The 12,119-nt window shown below is 41.1% G+C and overlaps 1 pseudogene; it reads left to right on the top strand.

The window, feature by feature from the left end:
* Positions 1–2,364: 2,364 nt before the first annotated feature.
* LOC147371838 (U5 spliceosomal RNA) lies at positions 2,365–2,470 on the top strand (annotated as a pseudogene).
* The last annotated feature ends 9,649 nt before the right edge of the window (positions 2,471–12,119 follow it).

Raw genomic sequence — 12,119 nt, forward strand, 5'->3', positions numbered from 1 at the left:
CGACTGAACAACAATAATAACCATCTCCCAGCTCTCTGCCTGTAGTGCACAGTGAAGAGAGGAGGATAAAATTTCTCCTTGTGCCTTCCTTTACAAATTCACAGTGGCAGGAGAAAAACAGTTGTGAAAACAGATCTTAAACTGTGACTCTTGTGAATTTGTTTTTGGTAATCAACACCTATAGTTATTGATTCTTAGCCTCCCAGAAAGAATCATGCTTTCCTTTGTCTCTGTCATTTGTCATAAGGATGAAAAACCATGAGAAGAGAATCTCTATTTGTCTTGTTTTATATACTGAGAACTTTTGTAATGAGTGAGAATATTCCCCCTGTGCCGGCGTCCAGCCCTGGCAGGATCCAGGGAATCCCTCGGGATGACGGCGTCGGTGATAAGGAAAGTAAAAGGGGAGAGAAAGAGGCTTGATCTTCCTTGGTTTACACAGAAAGCCAATAGAGCTTCTGACACAGAACTTGCTCTGTTCACGGAGGCCACAGGCGCCCACTCCGTGGGGTGAGGACGCAGGACGCCCTCTCCCCGGTGAAGACACAGGGTGCCTTCCCAATCAGCTCTTAGAAGCCCAGGCAAAAAAGTGAATTCAGAGAGCCCCTGTGCCCTAAGGAGTCATCCTGAAAGAAGAAGAGAGAGAGAAAGAAAGAAAAGGAAAGAAAGAAAGAATGACACAGGGGGACCAAGCTTCAGTGAGCAAAGCTCACCATAACTTTATTTTCAAAAGGATTTTTTATACCTTGACTTGTACATAGAAGGAAATGAAAGATGCAAAGTCATGCAAAGTCAGCCCAAACATTACATCTGTTTTGTCTTTATCAAAACCAGGATTTTTTTCTGCATACCTTTCCCATAAACAATGTTGTGTACATTATCTTCTGGCCTTGGAGGCCTGTGGACATTTTATGACCCTTTTTTGATAAAGGCTGTTCAACCAGAAAACTTATTTTCTCTTGAAATGTTTTTTCTTTATATTTCTAATCTATGTCAGCCTCAGAAAGTGCTAAATAGAGTTACATTCTCACGGAGCAAAGGTGCAGTGAGTTACAACAAAGAAAGAACCAATTAGCTCAAAGGTCTGACGTGGTTAATTCCAAGGCTACTACTTGTTTTTCTTACATTCCAACTGTGTTAACCAATGCACTTCCAGGTGCACAATGGATAAGGGATATGGGCACTTGGCAGCAAGCATTGGCTTAACAATGAAATCTTACACCAGCACTACTCTAATAGTTTTTAATTCTTTGAAAGGCTCTATATTTTTAGAATGTTTTAGGCTTCCCGTGTCTCTCACGGTTGGGAGGTTGTGAACAATCACATGTGTAGCTGCAAGAGTCTGGATAAACTTGTCAGGCAAACTAGAAAGCCATCAGAGAGGTTTGAATTGAAACACTCCTATCATGCCCAGGAGACTTATTAACTAAAGCCCTAAGTTGACTTTTTCCAGAGAAAGGTGGTCGGGGATAGCCCCCTGTTAATGTCAGAAGAGTTGGTAAAAGGCACAAAATAGTAAGACAGACAGATTCTGGTTTCGGGTTAGATGCTCAAGCAGGTCCAGGGGGTCCCTCGAATCCTGATCTTCCTTGCTCGTCAGATCTGTTCCACATGACCTTGTCAGGGGTGGGATCTCCCGTGCTGGCTTCCGGCACCCCTGCTTTCTGCCACTTGGGTGATGCAGGTTGTCTGTCAGTCTTGTATTAGCAGCTAGCCAGCCAGCTAGACGCCTAAGACATGAAGTTACAGGCAAGCTTCTTTTTGTCCAACCAGGCCAGCTGTCAGGGGAGTTTGTCATAAGGGGCCTTTATTGCTTCTACAAGATTAGGAGGGGAAGATCAGAGAACAAATGTCAAGAACTACAGATGGCACTCAGCCAGTGTAAAAAACTTATGTAAATACTGATAGCCAGGAAACTGCTTTAACAGAGGTCCAGAACATTTACAAAAAAGCTTGATTTATTGTCCCTTACTCTGTAAGCAGAACCTACCAGGTCCAGACTTTCGTGTATTTGGGGATGGCACTTCATACACTAAAAATACTCAACTAATCTTCCTATCATTAAAGAAAAGAAAAAGATTATAGCAATTATCCTGGATTTCTGCTAACAGGCAAATATGTCCCTGACTTCCTTCTTAGATAAAATCTACAATTCCTAATCCCTTGAAATATTGATCTTATATATTTGAAATGTAGGCATTCAAAAAGATAGTTGTTGGCTAAAGCAACCTTGGGACTGGAAAAAAAAAAACAAACAAAAAGAGAGAGATTTTAAAAGGCAAAATGCTATTTAATATTTCCATAACTCCAGTGCCATAAACTCCCTTGCCAGGTCCCCAATAAGATATCTATTAAAGACAAGTAATACTCTGGTTTCTCTTCCTATCATATAAATCTTTCACTTTTTACTAAAGATTTCTGTGGAGAAGAATAATTCTAAGATCAAGAGGGAGATGATGTATGTATAATTATGTCTAATTTGCATCGCTGTAAAATAGTAACATTACAACACAACATTGTAAAGCAATTTTCCCTCAATTAAAAATAAATTTTAAAAAAGACAAGTAAAAATCTTAAAAAGTCATCCCATAAATATTGGTAAAAGGCTTCAGCCATCTGAGGGGGTAAACTTAACTTGTTCCATCTGTCAGAAACAGCATTCATATGCAACTATTCTGTCTAGTCAAGGCTATGGTTTTTCCAGTGATCATGTATGGATGTGAGAGTTGGACTGTGAAGAAAGCTGAGCGCTGAAGAATTGATGCTTTTGAACTGTGGTATTGGAGAAGACTCTTGAAAGTCCCTTGGACTGCAAGGAGATCCAACCAGTCCATTCTGAAGGAGATCAGCCCTGGGATTTCTTTGGAGGGAATGATGCTAAAGCTGAAACTCCAGTACTTTGGGCACCTCATGCAAAGAGTTGACTCATTGGAAAAGACTGATGCTGGGAGGGATTGGGGGCAGGAGGAAAAGGGGACGACAGAGGATGAGATGGCTGGATGGCATCACCAACTCGATGGGCGTGAGTTTGAGTGAACTCCGGGAGTTGGTGATAGACGGGGAGGCCTGGCGTGCTGCAATTCATGGGGTTGCAAAAAATCGGACATGACTGAGCGACTGAACTGAACTGATTCTTACTTAGCTAGAGAAGGAAATGGGAGAACTCACTTGCTGGGAGAACTCTAAGGACAGGAGCCGAGCGGGCTACAGTCCATGGCATTGCAGAGCCAGACACAACTTAGCTACTGAAAAACAACATCAAATTCTTGCTTAATAGTTATAAGAATATAACTGTTCTCTTCAATATCTTTAAAAACTATTCTAAGTTCGGCCTAAGGTGCCAAACATTCCAAGGGAATGTTTTAGGATTTTTAATCCCTTAAAAGTAGTTAGGTTCCTGCCCTAGGAATTTGCTACCAGTTGATAATTGTCTAAATGAATATTCTTATGTTTCAAAATTAGTTCTCATGAATTTACACTATTCTGGGCCTCTGCCAGGTGATTTTTATCAGGAGTTTTGTGTTTTTGAAAGAAGAGAAGAGTCTATATACAGATCTTCCTTGATTTCCTGTGGGATAACATTCTGATACTGGACTTCCCTGAAGGTAAAAAATCTGCCTGCAACAAGAGAGACCCAGGTTCAGTCCCTGGGTAGGGAAGATACCCTGGAGAAGGAAATGGCAATCCACTCCAGTAATCTTGCCTGGAGAATTCCATGGACAGAGGAGCCTGGCAGGCTACAGTCCATGGGTTCACAAAGAATCAGACATAAAGCCATCATAAATTAGAAATAAAGTAAAAAATGGGTTCTATTCACCTAACCTACCAAACATCATAGTTCTGATCAGCATACCTTAAACTTTCCTAGGACGCATACATTTAGCCTACAGTCAGGCAAAATCATCTGACACAAAACCTATTTTAGAATAAAGTGTTGAATATCTCATGTAATATATTGAATACACTCCCCAAAATGGAAAACAGAATGGCAGTCTGGGTACAAAATAGTTGTATCAGTTGTTTACCCTCATAAACAAAAAATGTCACTAGTCTGGGATAAGATCACATTTCAAACTCCAAGTATATTCTCTACTGAATGCATACATCTTCCACACCATTGTAAAGTTGAAACACCTTAAGCCATCGTGAAGTTTGGGACTTTCTGTATTGTAATAGCAAATTCAGACACAGGGCTTGCCATGTTCCAGGCATTATGCCGAAAAGCTTAGTATGTATTAACTCACTTTCTCCCCTTGAAAAAGGTATTGTCAACATCCCCATGGCCCCTCTGGGAGTGAGTAAAAGGCCACCCTTCTCATGCACCACTATTTCTGTAAGCTCTACTCAATTTTTCAGTAAAACTGCCTAATAAGGGCCCATTCAGTTCAGTTCAGTTCAGTCGCTCAGCCATGTCTGACTCTTTGCGACCCCATGAATCGCAGCACGCCAGGCCTCCCTGTCCATCACCAAATCCCAGAGTCCACCCAGACTCACGTCCATCGAGTCAGTGACGCCATCCAGCCATCTCATTCTCTGTTGTCCCCTTCTCCTCCTGCCCCCAATCCCTCCCAGCATCAGAGTCTTTTCCAATGAGCCAACTCTTCGCATGAGGAGGCCAAAGTACTGGAGTTTCAGCTTCAGCATCATTCCCTCCAAAGAAATCCCAGGGCTGAACTCCTTCAGAATGGACTGGTTGGATCTCCTTGCAGTCCAAGGCACTCTCAAGAGTCTTCTCCAACACCACAATTCAAAAGCATCAAATCTTCGGCTCTCAGCCTTCTTCACAGTCCAACTCTCACATCCATACATGACCACAGGAAAAACCATAGCCTTGACTAGATGAACCTTTGTTGGCAAAGTAATGTCTCTGCTTTTGAATATGCTATCTTGGTTGGTCATAACTTTCCTTCCAAGGAGTAAGCATCTTTTAATTTCATGGCTGCAGTCACCATCTGCAGTGATTTTGGAGCCCCAAAAAATAAAGTCTGACACTCTTTCTACTGTTTCCCCATCTATTTCCCATGAAGTGAAGGGACCCAATGCCATGATCTTCGTTTTCTGAATGTTGAGCTTTAAGCCAACTTTTTCACTCTCCTCTTTCACTTTCATCAAGAGGCTCTTTAGTTCCTCTTCACTTTCTGCCATAAGAGTGGTGTCATCTGCATATCTGAGGTTATTGATATTTCTCCCAGCAATCTTGATTCCAGCTTGTGTTTCTTCCAGTCCAGCGTTTCTCATGATGTACTCTGCATATAAGTTAAATAAGCAGGGTGACAATATACAGCCTTGACGTACTACTTTTCCTATTTGGAACCAGTCTGTTGTTCCATGTCCAGTTCTCACTTGTTGCTTCCTGACCTGCATACAAATTTCTCAAGAGGCAGATCAGGTGGTCTGGTATTCCCATCTCTTGAAGAATTTTCCACAGTTTATTGTGATCCACACAGTCAAAGGCTTTGGCATAGTCAATAAAGCAGAAATAGATGTTTTTCTGGAACTCTCTTGCTTTTTCGATGATCCAGCGGCTGTTGGCAATGTGATCTCTGGTTCCTCTGCCTTTTCTAAAACCAGCTTGAACATCGGAAGTTCACAGTTCACATATTGCTGAAGCCTGGCTTGGAGAATTTTGAGCATTAGTTTACTAGCGTGTGAGATGAGTGCAATTGTGCGGTAGTTTGAGCATTCTTTGGCATTGCCTTTCTTTGGGATTGAATGCCTCTAATGGGCAGTTCATTTGAAAGCAGTTGGGATCTGTGGGAAATGAAAGGACAGGCTTGATGTCAAAATGCTCTATCATCCTTCCTTTAATTGTTGCTGTACATTTAGCATTCCATTTAAGTGGTTATACTAAGTTCCATAGAAGCAGATGCCTACCTGTATTTTTGTTTATAGGTTCTGTTGCATGCAAGAAGCTGGCAGGGCAGATAATCAAACCCTGTGTTCATTGTGCTCATTGTTAGTAGGGGAATTCCCTGGAAGGAGGCGAAGAATAGCTCCAGGGGGAAGTCACAGTTTCTAGGAGCCACCAAATGCTTTCTTCCTCATCAAGAATGAGCCTCTCCAAAGAAACACAGGAAACTTGAGTATGCAAATTCCTGAAAGTATACCCTCGTCTGGAGTGAATCACTACTTGCTTAATTCAGTGCTTAATTAAGAAAGCAGCTGTATAAGGACTGGGGGAGAAGAGGGGCCGGTGTGGTGGTGATGGAAATGGTGCTGGAAAGAAGTGGGCAGGATAATAAATAACTGTCAAGTGAACTGTATTAATTCCATCTGTAGGTTTTTGTGTTTTTTTAAATTTTTGTTGTTTTGGATTTGGGGGAGTTTTTGGGTTTTGGTTTCATTTTGGTTTGTTTTTTGCCATATCTTTCTCTTTAATTCTACAAGCTGAGAATGACCAGGTAGACGACAGACCTTCTGATCTTAAAGTTTCCAAAGTTATTTGTTATTCACTTGGTGGCTGTTGAACTCAGAAAGTTCCTCTTCCTCTTTCTGAGAAAGGTGAGTATTTGGCATTTTTATAAGTTTGCACACAAACAGAAAACATCAGGACTCTGTAAATTTTGGAAGCAGCTGGGTTTTGGCTTTGTGTCTGGGAGAGAGTTCCTTTATCCAGGAGAGTTGGTTTTAATTTTTCTAAGCTAGGAGGCTTACCGTGAATGCTCCTCTGTCTTCAGCAGCCACAGGTCTGCTTGTTGTCTAATGTGTGCACCCTCCCCTCGTTTTAGCCACCCGGTGTGGACACAGGAGATTAATTAATCCCCGTGCCATTCCTTTTCTCTGAAGAGTTCTATGAGACTTTAACTGAGAAGATGTTCTGATTTTCAAGTGAGAAAATTTGCTAAAGTTCTAGTCATTCTGGAGCAGCACCCTGAGGCATCTTGCCACAAGTTAGAATCCTTGAATTATGGGAGGCAACAACTTAAATTCAAATCTTTTTCTTGCATGTGTGATCTCTCAAGGAAAATGTTCCTAGTCCACCACTTTTAGGTAAAACTGAGCATGTCACTACCTGCGTGATTGATAAAAGATGCTTATCTGAGAATACACAAGAAAATACTTCTGAGATACTTAGAAATTGAGAACATGTCTGTCAGCCTTCAGGGAAGCCCAAACCTCATTGCCTTTCTTCCAGATAAACTTTCTGTGGGATTTTGTGTTCTGGGGAAGGGTATGTGCTTCAAGGAAGACAAAGAGTTAGTGTGCAGGGTGTGGATGAGGCCAGGAATGATATTCCTGTCCCCTGTGTCATGTCTGTGTCGCCCTCCACCCGCATCTTGCTTTTAAAATTTTTGTTCTTTTGCAAGTAAGGTGATCCAAGCAGAGGCATAGTAGGTCTCGGGAGAAAAGTTGCTATGAAGCTAGTAGTTGGAAAAGGGCAGTGTCTAAGGTTTGTTGGATGATATTTCAAGACTAAAATGAAGCTATTATTATGTTTCTTTATGGACCACCTGCAGAATTACTAGAGGTGATTTTTCAAAGAAAGATTTTTCTGTACTCCACTCCAAAGCTACCACTAAGCCCTGAGAATCTGCTGCCTTAACAAGCACTGCATGATTTTTCAAATATTAACTGTAAATCTTAGAGCTCTGCAGAGTATTTGATAGATTGAAAGGATATATCCATGTGCACAGTTCTCTCTCTTTAAACAAATTACTTCCACATTAACAGTAATGGCCAGGCTGCAAAGAGACTCTCTGCCTGCTTCATTTATCCCTGGAAAGGACCCTGTGCCTTGACCATGGCTAATTGGATTTTAGTTAGACTTGGATACAAGGCTGTTGATCATTTTATATGATCGACTTTCTTAAAATTTCAAGTTAAGAAACAAAGCAATTGTAGTTAGTCCATAATGGGTACTTATATACCAGGGGACTGAATACACCAATGGGCCTTTTATCAGGGGCAGAGAGAGAGACCGCAAAGACAAGTAGAGCCTCTACCACTGGACAGCTTTGCCCTGTCTGGGTACCTACAATTGGATAGGTTTTGGCAAAAGGTTTGTCCCAGTTTCTCTTGGTAAACCAGGTTTGGTCGTTATATTAGTCATACATTGCCATACCTAGTTACAAAAAGTTTTTCTTGTGTTTAGGACATTAAACATGTACTCTTAGCAAATTTAAACATGCAATAGAGTATTGTTAACTATAGTCACTGTGCTGTATGTCACATCCCCATGACTTCTTTTGTAACTGGAAGTTGGTACCTTTGGACCCCCTTCACCTATTTCTCCCACTCCCCAACCCCTTCTCCACCTTCTGGCAACCATTCATCTGTTCTCCAAACCTATAAGCTTGGTTTTCTTTCCTGTTGTTGTTGTTTATTTAGGCCATGCCGGTCTTTGTTGTGGCCCTGGGATCTTTTATCTTCACTGGGGCATGTGGGATCTTTAGTTGCAATATTTGGGATCTTTTTTTTTTTTTTTTAAATCGTGTCATGTGGGATCTAGTTTCTTGACCAAGGATCGAACCTGGACCCTTGCAGTGGGATTGTGGACTCTTAACCACTGGACCACCAGGGAAGTCCCTGTTGGTTCATAAAGTATTTGTCTTTCTCTGACTAGTTTCACTTAGCGTAATGCCTTCAGTTCAGTTCAGTTCAGTTCAGTCGCTCAGTTGTGTCTGACTCTTTGTGACCCCATGAACCGCAGCACGCCAGGCCTCCCTGTCCATCACCAACTCCTAGACTTTACCCAAACTCATGTCTGTTGAGTCAGTGATGCCATCCAACCATCTCATCCTCTGTCGTCCCCTTCTCCTCCTACACTCAATCTTTCCCAGCATCAGGGTCTTTTCCAATGAGTCAGCTCTTCGCATCACGTGGCCAAAGTATTGGAATTTCAGCTTCAACATCAGTCCTTCCACTGGACACCCAGGATTGATCTCCTTTAGAATGGACTGGTTGGATCTCCTTGCAGTCCAAGGGACTCTCAAGAGTCCTCTCCAACACCACAATTCAAAAGCATCAATTCTTTGACACTCAGCTTTCTTTACAGTCCAACTCTCATATTCAAACATGACCACTGGAAAAAACATAGCCTTTACTAGATGCACCTTTGTTGACAAAGTAATGTCTCTGCTTTTCAATATGCTGTCTAGGTTGGTCATAACTTTCCTTCCAAGGAGTAAGTATCTTTTAATTTCATGGCTGCAATCACCATCTGCAGTGATTTTGGAGCCCCGAAAAATAAAGTCAGCCACTATTTCCACTCTTTCCCCATCTATTTGCCATGAAGTGATGGGACCATATGCCATGATCTTAGTTTTCTGAATGTTGAACTTTAAGCCAACTTTTTCACTCTCCCTCTTTCACTTTCATCAAGAGGCTCTTCAGTTCTTCACTTTCTGCCATAAGGGTGGTGTCATCTGCATATCTGAGGTTATTGATATTTCTCCCAGCAATCTTGATTCCAGCTTGTGCTTCTCCAGCCCAGTGTTTCTCATGATGTACTCTGCATATAAGTTAAATAAGCAGGCGACAATATACAGCCTTGACATACTACTTTTCCTATTTAGAACCAGTCTGTTGTTCCATGTCCAGTTCTAACTGTTGCTTTCTGACCTGCATACAGGTTTCTCAAGAAGCAGGTCAGGTGGTCTGGTATTCCCATCTCTTTCAGAATTTTCCACAGTTTGTTGTGATCTGCACAGTCAAAGCCTTTGGCATAGTCAATAAAGTAGAAATAAATGTTTTCCTGGAACTCTCTTGCTTTTTTGATGATCCAGCAGATGTTGGCAATTTGATCTCTGGTTCCTCTGCCTTTTCTAAAACCAGCTTGAACATCTGGAAGTTCACGGTTCATTGTGAATTGCTTAAGCCTGGCTTGGAGAATTTTGAGCATCACTTTACTAGCGTGTGAGATGAGTGCAATTGTGCGGTAGTTTGAGCATTCTTTGGCATTGCCTTTCTTTGGGATTGGAATGAAAACTGACCTTTTCCAGTTCTGTGGCCACTGCTGAGTTTTCCAAATTTGCTGGCATATTAAGTGCAGCACTTTCACAGCATCATCTTTTAGGATTTGAAATAGCTCAACTGGAATTCCATCACCTCCACTAGCTTTGTTCGTAGTGATGCTTCCTAAAGCCCACTTGACTTCACATTCCAGGATGCCTGGCTCTAGGTGAGTGATCACACCATTGTGATTATCTGGGTCATGAAGATCTTTTTTGTAGAGTTCTTCTGTGTATTCTTGCCACCTCTTCTTAATGTCTTCTGCTTCTGTTAGGTCCCTACCACTTCTGTCCTTTATTAAGCCCATCTTTGCATGAGATGTTCCCTTGGTATCTCTTGGTATCTTGGTATCTATTTTCTTGAAGAGATCTCTAGTCTTTCCCATTCTATTGTTTTCCTCTATTTCTTTGCATTGGTCACTGAGGAAGGCTTTCATATCTCTCCTTGCTATTCTTTGGAACTCTGCATTCAAATGGGTATATCTTTCTATTTCTCCTTTGCTTTTTGCTTTCAGAGCTATTTGTAAGGCCAGTCAGCCATCTTGATTTTTTGCATTTCTTTTTCTTGGGGATGGTCTTGATTCCTGTCTCCTATATAATGTCATGAACCTCCATCCATAGTACATCTTCTCTTTCCATTCATCCATTGATAGATACATAGATTGTTTCCACACCTTGGCTATTATAAATAATGTTGCAATGAAAATGGGATTTCAAATTAGCATTTTTTTTTTCAAATAAATATCCAGCAATAGGATTGCTGGATCACATGGTAGTTGTATTGGTAGTGACTATACTAATTTACGTTCCCACCAACAGTGCACAAGTGTTTCCTTTTCTTCATATTCCGGTCTCTCTTTATTTTCTCCTGCCGCAATGTACAGCTTGCAGGATCTTAGTTCCCCAACTTTGAATTGAATCTGGGCCGTAACTGTAAATGCATCGAGTCTTAACTGGCAAGAGTTGTCATCTTTGTCTTGTTCCTCATCTTAGGGGAAAAGCTTTCAGTGTCTCATTATTTAAGAGGATGGTGGCTGTGGACTTGTCATCTATGACTTTTTATGTTGAGGTACACTGTTTCCTCTATACCCACAATGGAAATTTTTATCATAAAGGATGTTTAATTTTATTTATCAAATTCTTTTTCTACATAAATTGAAATGATCATATTTTTTACCCTTCATTTTGTTAATGTGGTATATCACGATTGATTTGTGTATATTGAACCATTCTTACATCCTTATACTAAGGATCATGGATTATGTACCTTTTAATGTGTTGCTGAATTCAGTTTGCTAATATTTTGTTGAGGATATTTGCTCTATATTTATCAGGGGTTTTGGCCTATAATTTCCTTTTCTTGTGGTGTACTTGTTTGGTTTTGGTATGAGGGTAATGCTGGCCTCATAAAATGAGTTTGGAAGTGTTTCTTCCTCTTCTACATTTGAAAGAGTTTGAGAAAGACTGGTATTAGTTCCACCTTGAATGCTTGGTAAAATATACCAGTGAGGCTTCCTGGTCCTAGGCTTTTGTTCATTGGGAAGCTTTTTGATTACATGCAATCTCCTTACTTCCCAGGTAGTGCTAATGGTTAAGAACCCACTTGCCAATGTAGGAGGCTTAAGAGATGTAGGTTCAATCCCTGGGTCGGAAAGAGCCCCTTGAGGAGGGCGTGGCAACCCACTCCAGTATTCTTTTTTTTTTTTTAATATAAATTAATTTATTTTAATTGGAGGCTAATCACCTTACAATATGTATTGGTTTTGCCATACATTGACATGAATCCACCACGGGTGTACATGTGTTCCCCATCCTGAACCCCCTTCCTACCTCCCTCCCCGTACCATCCCTCTGGGTCATCCCAGTGCACCAGCCCCAAGCATCTTGTATCATGCATTGAACCTGGACTGGTGATTCATTTCACATAAGATAATATACATGTTTCAATGCCATTCTCCCAAATCATCTCACTCTCACCCTCTCCCACAGAGTCCAAAAGACTGTTTTGTACATCTGTGTCTCTTTTGCTGTCCCACATACAGGGTTATCATTATCATCTTTCTAAATTCCATATATTTGCGTTAGTATACTGTATTGGTGTTTTTCTTTCTGGCTTACTTCACTCTGTATAATAGGCTCCATTTCATCTACCTCCTTAGAACTGATTCA

The sequence above is a fragment of the Bos grunniens genome, chromosome 5 (genome assembly GCF_055505025.1).
Source record: "Bos grunniens cultivar Pamir isolate PY7600 chromosome 5, Bosgru_T2T1.0, whole genome shotgun sequence".
Classification (NCBI taxonomy): Eukaryota; Metazoa; Chordata; class Mammalia; order Artiodactyla; family Bovidae; genus Bos; species Bos grunniens.